An 8,666-nucleotide genomic window follows, 5' to 3' on the forward strand; every position below is an offset into this window, starting at 1 on the left:
GAAGAAAGATTGCCCAACAACACAAACACATAGCATCCAGGTCAAGAGCTTCCTTGTAAAAGTTTGAGTAGGGTAACATGTGAAAGAAAGAGGGGCACAGAGGAGATTCAGGTCTCGGTTCAGTTTTCTGAACAGGCAACATGATTAGTATTATTTGAGCGTTATTTGATTGGTTGCTCCATATTTAGTATTTACGGTACATAACATAAGACAGAGCAGTCTGGATCAACAATTAAGTAAAAAGGCTTTTTTGGGGCACAGAAAAACTAATATAAGCATATATATTGTTTTTTACTTTCCTGTATGTCTAAAAAGTCCCTAAAACATTTAATTTTTTAATAAAGATATCAATGCACTATTAATGAACACCAAATGCAATTTAAATTGCCGTTGTGTATTAATGGGTGTTTTTTTTCAAACATCACTGCATACCTCCGGTCTTTACTTTTTAGCAACCCTGCATACAGATTAAAAAAATAATAAATTATTTTCATTGATTCAATTTTCCAATTGTTTATAGTCATATAAAAAAATATATATATTTTCAAAATGCATTATTTTTTTTACATAAAGCATGTTATATCTATGTTTATATTCCTCAATCTTACACATGTGTTGTCTCGCATGCTGACATCCACCAACTGCTGACCCAAACGGGTCAGCACAGAATCACGAGCCACAGTCTCTTGTGGTCTGTGCACTCGAACGTGGATGAACAGATACAGCGTCTCAAGTCTTTGTGTGGGTGTTCCTAGGCGGTGAAACGGTTAAGAAGTTGTTCTGTTTCTGGAGAGAAAAAAAAATCAAAAGACTTCTCGAGCATCCATCAGCTTTTGTAAGTAATTTCATCTCTTTTAATTTTTTTCCAGCCGTTGCTTAAACAGCTGAAGGCCGTGCATTTTCCAGGGTTGGAAATATGTTTCTGCGCTTCTTCTTCTTCTTAGCTACTGTATATTTATTATATAATGTTGGAAAATATATTTTCTGACCTATGGAAAAATTCAAGAATAAAGTAGAAATAAGAAAAAAAGCAAATTTCAGTCTTTGTGTTTTCTGAGGAAGAAGACTGAAGTCATTGCTTAATACTACTCTATGCCAAATGATGGTGTGGTGCTCTGACTAAATATTATGTGGTGTTGAAGAAGAATTGGTGAAGGGGTGGTTCGGTGCTCTAGCCCCACCCCTAGAACCCACACACATAGATGGGATGCTGTCCGAGCTCCAGCATCGCTACAAACCCGTGCTCCAGTTTCCCACTTTTAAATCATGTGATTTATAAATGGCACACCAAAACATATTCCTCATCAAACGCAAATGAATGCAAAGATCTGGCTCCCTCGGCTCCTCTTGACTCCTCGCTGATATGTTTATCATTATGTTTCTCTCGGCGAGTCAGATTGAGGCCAAACCCAGATGAGAGAAATGGCGAGATAAAAAAACAGAACAAGAGAGACTTCCTCTGTCAGCATTAAAGGACACACGTAGCCCTCTCTACCCTCCTCGCTCTTCTGTCTTCCTTTCCTTCCTTCCTTTCTCTCTCTCGCTCTCTTTGCCGTGCCCCTTCCTCCCTCCTCCAGCAGCTGTCTGTACAGCTGCAGGTGTTGTTGTCCTGCTGCCTTTTGAGGATTTGTGCCTGCAACCTGTCTGATGATGGAAACATGTTTATGTAGTACAGTGCATTGTGTCCTCCCAGCATTATGTTCTTGTCAGACTGGGAACAGCTCTGAAACATAATGTACATCACTGGGCAACACAATATGCCTGCTTTTTTTCTTCTTCTCTTACGGAGGCTTTGGAGACCAGGTGTCTAAAAATGTAACGGCAGGAGAAAGGAGTGGTAAAGTAACAGGTTGCACATAAATGCAAATGTGCAGTACAAGAGCCAAACTCCTATAGGGGCTTTCATTTATGTTCCTTTTGCAAGCAAGCCAGTTAATATCAAACAGTGAAACCCCAAACTAGGAAAGGATGGAGGGAGGGAGAGGGGCGTATAGAAGGCAAAATTGTGCAAGGGAAAAATAATTAAGCAGATCTGTGTAAGTGTGAGACCGTATGAGAGCTAAATGTAAAATTCTGTCTCCCTGTGATTGGCTATCTCTGAGACATGTTTTTTAAAGCCCTGACGCGTTATTAATAAAACAAACTCTAATAGAAATATCATTGGGCTTATTTTTCAATCAGGCTCAGCATCGCTGCAATCCGCAAAGCGTAACATTAATTAAAGATTGATGGCCGGGCCGTTCATCTGAACCGCATGTTGATCCGGTAATTAAAATGACAAGAAAAGAAGAAGAAAAAATTAAAAAAAGATTTATTTATAGGAATTTGCCCCAAACTTGTTTAATTTCCCCCGTCAATGGGGCCTTTGGTTTTTATTTCCCATTCACCTGCTCCCGTCGATGGACATCGTCAGAATGAGCAAAGGGGGTTCGTGCTCATGGGTTCACGGTAGCGAGGCTGAGAATGGAGATGAAAAGGTCACGAGAGGCCGACGAGGCTCCTTCAAACTGTTCAATCCAACTTTCCAAAGGGAAGAAATAAGGATAAAAGTGAAAGTTTCAATGACCTTAGTTCAGCAGTAATTCGGAGAGAGAAGCAAATACGAATGAAATAGCATTGCATTTTTATTTCGGTGAAGTAATTATATAGTCTCTTGGAGTTTGACAAGGCTCCTAATGAGTTCTCCCAGGACCTCTCGTTTTATTTGTTTGTTTGTTTGTTATTTTTAAGCTTGATTAAGTCCCCTTGTATTTAGCGAACACAATCAAATCAACGGGGAGGAAGATTAACTGTGTATGTTTCTCCAGCATCTTTAAGGAGTAAGTATACTTCCTTCTTCTTTGTGCTGCACACCGCTCTCCCTTCGGTTCTATTTGCGTATTCAATTCATACAGCGAACGTCAATATTAAATTACCCTCATTCATTCACGTTGAAGTTAAACTGAAACGATCGTCCACACTGTCAAATACTTGATTACTATTTATATGCATATATATATATATATATATATATATATATATATATATATATATATGTAAGTATTTCTGACAAAACTATGTGTGACTAGATGAGAAAAGGGTCAGGTTTCCGACCCTTTGTCCCAGAACATGTGTTTATATACGTCGAAATGGAATCGTCAGATATATTTTCAAAAGCTCCATTGTTAAGCTGCCCACACATGATCAGAGGCAAAAGAAAGAAAGAAAACAGGCTCTGCACCGGCGGTACAGCGTTGGCTGTTGTTTTCCTAGGGGGAGAGCAGCTGAAGCGCCATCCTTAGCAAAAAAAACATGCTGCGCCCAAAGTTCAAATGAACTTCCAACCTTATCTTTGGCCCTGGTTCCTGCTGACCTCTCAAAGAGCAACTAATGAGATAGCAGCCGTATGTGACCATACATGCGATATATGGAAGCAGGGGAGGCGGAGAGAGATGACGAAATACACAAACACTAAAACGCAAAAAACAAGCCACGATCTCGCCTGGAAATGTCCTGCATGGTGAAATGACGGCACCAGTTTTCCTAAAAGTTACATTCCCATACAACAAAACTGCATTGGTAATCACGCTTCCAAGGTAACAAACATATTGTCTTCCTTGTTACATTCGTTTTCTATCTCAAATACATTTATAGTCAGAGTGCGTTAGAATCCGCGTCGGGAGCAGGTCGGGGGTGGATAGACTTTCACCCAGGAGGCCTCTGTTAGTGTCCCATGTCAAAGGTCAACGTTTAAATGTACGTCCTGATGGGCAGGTGGCTCCTTGCATGGTAGCTCCTGTCATCAATGTATCAATAGGTGTGATTGGATGAATGACTACTCGTGTTAAAGTGCATGAAGTGGTCCGAAGATTCGAAAAGCGCTATTATAAGTACAGTTAATTTACCAACGAGGGCAATATTTGCGATGTTACTTTATGGACCACATTAGCTGTGGGTTTGGAAATAATGTTTCAACAGCTTTGATTGAACATTTGCGATTTGAAGAATTAAAAACAATGTTAAAATGGATTCTTTCAGGTTTTACTACGGTAGCATTTAGCTGCGCTCTCTTCTAATATCTCTCCAGCAGACAGACAACAAAGTTGGTGGGAGAGTTTCTCTGGGCAACAGGGAAAATGATGTGAATACAACTGAAAAAAAAAATTTAAAAAGAAACTTAATGGTGTATGAAGTATTGTTGTATTTTGAAGGGAATTGGGTTTAATACAAATGTATGAGTCTGTTTCTCTCATAATCCTTTTTGACTATTACGGTACCGCTTTGTCAAAGTGAAATTGAGGTCAACAAATAGCAAGAAGTAACATTGCAGGTTAATTAACAAGCTTTTCATGTTTACTTGTTTTTAAGGACGGGGTGAAGTGCGCTTCATCCCCGATGACTTTCTTTCAGCACATGACGACAAACCTTCTCCATATTTCCTAAAAAATATGTTTCTGTAGCTCAGTTCTGGTTAGTTGGCTTGATAAAACAGAACAATATAAAAGAGTGTAGATGCAGAGAGGCAAAAGATCTGGTTTCACACGCTTGTTTTTGGGGCAACTGGATGGTTTAATTTTCGAAAAATGGTGGAGGCGGAAAGTCCAACTAAGAATAGGATATGACCCATAGAATCAAAGGCATCTAGACAAAATGAATTAATGACACACACACGGCCGATTAGTAAAACTCCCTGCTGGCTTTAAACACTGTCCTATACTACCCATATCATATAGTTATATGGCAAAGCATTTCCACAAGCAAGTACCAGATACGGGATTTGGCACCGGCTTAGGAAGCAAAAGTAAGTGGAGGAAGGGGAAAGAGATGTATTAAATGATTATAATGACTGATGATATTACCTGTTTCTACACACACACAAAATGAATTCAATAGTGCAATGGTCAAATGGTGACTAAGGATGACAGAATTATTAAAAGAAAAAGAATTGAGTAATTCCTGCACATTTATCAGTCTTCACATCACAGCTGCAGTTAATATATATTGTAAATCTCACGGATCCCAAAAAATGGATGAGATTGTTAATCTTTTTGTATATATATATAAGAGGTGGACAATGCAACAACGGGCAGTGCGTTGACCACGGTCCAGGTAAATGGGATTGTGACTGCACCATCTATTTCCTCTGACATGATAAATAGTTAATGTGCTTCATGATGAATGTTCTTTATAACGTGTGATGGAGATAAGATTGTAGTATTCATATTTTTCTATCATGTTAATGTGTGGAGATAAAGCTTTTGCCTCCGGTGTGCCACTTTGGGTTCAGCGGCTCATTGCGCTTTGTTGGTAAATGAAAAAGATGATTTGTATTTTCACTATTCACAGGAGGACAGAATTAAAATCATGACCTCATTCTCGTTTCTGCCACCTCAGATTTAATCCAATAAACACATATAACTCTAAGATAGAAGTGTCATTGTGACCGGCTCGCATAGTTTCAGCAGTTTGGCAGAAATTGGCGTATTCTTTCCCCGCTGCTAGTTCGCAGTTGTCCTTTTGTTTGTACCTGGTAAATCTTACACCTTTAAAGTAACTGTACTATCACTTGAGTACAATATTCAAGAAGTATTTCCATACCTGCTCACTGCTACTATTTACAACTGATATTAGCATGTCTTCTCTTGCCATCTCATTTCTCTCCTCTTCCTCTTTCGGGTCGTATTTCCTTTTTTTACAAACAAAAACCGAAGACTCCGAAGATTGAGAAGGAGAAAGAGGCAGGGAATTACTTCATCTCGGTCTGCTGCCGCGGGTTACGACTGCTGCGCCGTTCAATCCCTTTTACGGGTCCTGGGTAAAGACACTGGCAGATGTGTGCACTAAAAAAAAAAATATATATATATATATAGCCAACATGTGCGCATATGCACACCACTGTGCACAGTCACTCGCCCAAACACACGTACACATCTCTCTCACTGCACCACACTCTGCTGGACGGTAAGGCACAGATGTGTGCACGTCGCACCGGAGTCCAATAACGCCGACTCGCTCAGTGCCGCCATACGGCCTGTTAATACCAGTCCTGCTCGGCCCCTCTGTCTCTCTCTCTCTCTCTCTGCCTCTCGTGTGCCTCTATGGCACTTTGAAGCTCCTCCAGCCATCCTGCCCTCCTTACATGCACCCAGGGCCCAATTAGCCCTCTGTACACCCTGCAGTCAGCACACAATGCATAACACCAGTAATGTAGTCTACATTGTGATGCTCTCATATGTATTAGCCTAAGGGCGGGATGGGATGGGATGGGGGGTTTCTATGGAGAACTTAGTATTGATTAAAGTGATAGGATGAATAAAATACTGTGACATTTTTTTTTTTTTCTTCTCTCTGGTCAGTTTTAACATAAAATGTTGTTCAGTATTCACAAAATAGCCAAATCTCTGTATGGTTTATGAGCATAAAGCTTTCTCTTTGGACAATCTTGCAAGTGAGCGTGACTTTCATGGTGCTCTTGTCCGGGACAAATGAAGAGATATGACTGTAGCCGGGCCCTTAGAGATTGCAACTGGGTGAATTAAATGCCTTAATTGCCATTGTTGCCTAGGAACCTTTACATTTCTAAATTATTGTCTACCATCATCATCAGTCAATATTATGACACGATGAATAATTTAATTCAGTATTCTGTGTTTTCCTCTAAAAATCAATGACGCCTGCCACAACGTTTGAGCAATTTTTAGCTTTTATTTGTCCTCTAAAACTGTCTTTTGCTAAATGATACTGACCCTTTGAATCTTTTAACGGGCCAATCAATAAAGCATGTTTATGCGTGGCTTGCAAAACCATCAGTTTGGGACTTTTGAAAAAAAATATGCCAGCGGCTGCAGCTTGCTAAGTGCAGAGCGCTAGCACTAAATCTTGGGAGTTAAAGTTTTACTGGGGCGTTATGGGTAAAAATGCCTTGTCAGCCATCTGCCACCTCCTCTCCTGGCAGGCATATTTCCAGGTCTGCTCGGGTCCTGTGAGAGTACCCTGCATTGCCACCCAGGGCCGACCGCCACTATTATAGCCCTGCACCGAGTGCCGTGGATTGGGTGAGTAAGAGATGGAGGGAAGGTACAACTGACACGGATGCAGACTCACGACAGAAAACTTCCCCCTCAGGCAGTTTGAGGATGGTGTGGTTCAAACAGTGGGATTCAGACTGCTCTTGAACAAAATGCAAATGAGGCAACATCTGCATCGTGTTCTTTCAAAACACCATAAGTCTGCAAAGTTTGCCAGGATGTTAAACTCACCGCTCACAGACACACCAGGCACCCAATAAACACTACGTTCCCACTACATGCATGCAGGTGTCAGTGACTAGCTGGGGAACACAGTGGAGAATTTAGAGGCTATGAAGTCAGATTGTTGGTGGAGACCCAAGAGGAGCTAAGAGTCTGAATACCAGACCAGGTCACCTGAAATGCGACCTCAAATAACTGCTTTCTGCTCGATGTGTTAATAGGTAACTGTTTGTGGAACTTTATAATATTGCATGTCAACATCGGGTTAACACCCACTAACTGCATGTTGCACGGAGAATGTCTCTATTTTGATTTTATATTGTTTTTTGGGGGGAAATAGTTAGTAGCATCTATAATATATATATATATATATATATATATATATATATATATATATATATATATATATATATATATATATATATATTTATAAAACGTCTTTGGTAGTTATATCACACATAATGATGATTGCTGGGTATTCTGTTTATTGATGTTGTCCAGTGTCAAGTCTTTTTATTATGAGTACTATTATATCCTTCTGATACCAGTCCAAAACAATGTCTAGATGTGTTAAAATACTACATTTCCTCAAGAAATAAATGGTGGCCCCACCCACCTTGAGCACCAAAAAAAGTATACAAAAATGATTATAATAATATTTATTATATTTATAAATTATACAAATTGTCAATATTTATGTTTTGGAGATATGGAATATACCCAGTAATATTTGTAAAATATGATAAATGCGCAAAATATATGCTTGTCCTGCACCCTAACATGGTTCATAGGGGCATCTTAATATATAAACATGTTCTATTAGATTTTATATATAAATGTGATTTATATTATACAATATATATGTTATTATAATATATTTTTGATACGTATATTGTATATTTAATGGTATTTATATATCATATTACACTGATTTATATATATATATATATATATATATATATATATATATATATATATATATTTATAAAACGTCTTTGGTAGTTTTATCACACATAATGATGATTGCTGGGTATTCTGTTTATTGATGTTGTCCAGTGTCAAGTCTTTATTGATCATGTGACGAGGCGAGACCATACAATACGCACAAGCTAGTTGAGGCACAACATCTGTCAAGACTGACAAACTGAGCATCTGCAAACCCAGTGAGCAGTAACACCTCTCAAACAGACCCGGAACAGCAGTGAGAAAAGCCAGTGTCCTCAGTGGGGCCAACGAGCATGCAGCAGCTAACAGGAGTATATCAAGCTAGATATAACGGCAGTCCGAAATAATCACAACGTCACTCAGGCTATTCCTTGAGGTATAGATTGCAAGAACAAGTTATGCATTATGCTTCATAATTAAGTAAGAAACTAACTACCATATTCTTCACTGTGTAAGATCGTAGTTATTGTTAATGGAATAGTTCTGTATTTA

This window comes from Cyclopterus lumpus, chromosome 3 (genome assembly GCF_009769545.1).
Source record: "Cyclopterus lumpus isolate fCycLum1 chromosome 3, fCycLum1.pri, whole genome shotgun sequence".
Lineage (NCBI taxonomy): Eukaryota > Metazoa > Chordata > Actinopteri > Perciformes > Cyclopteridae > Cyclopterus > Cyclopterus lumpus.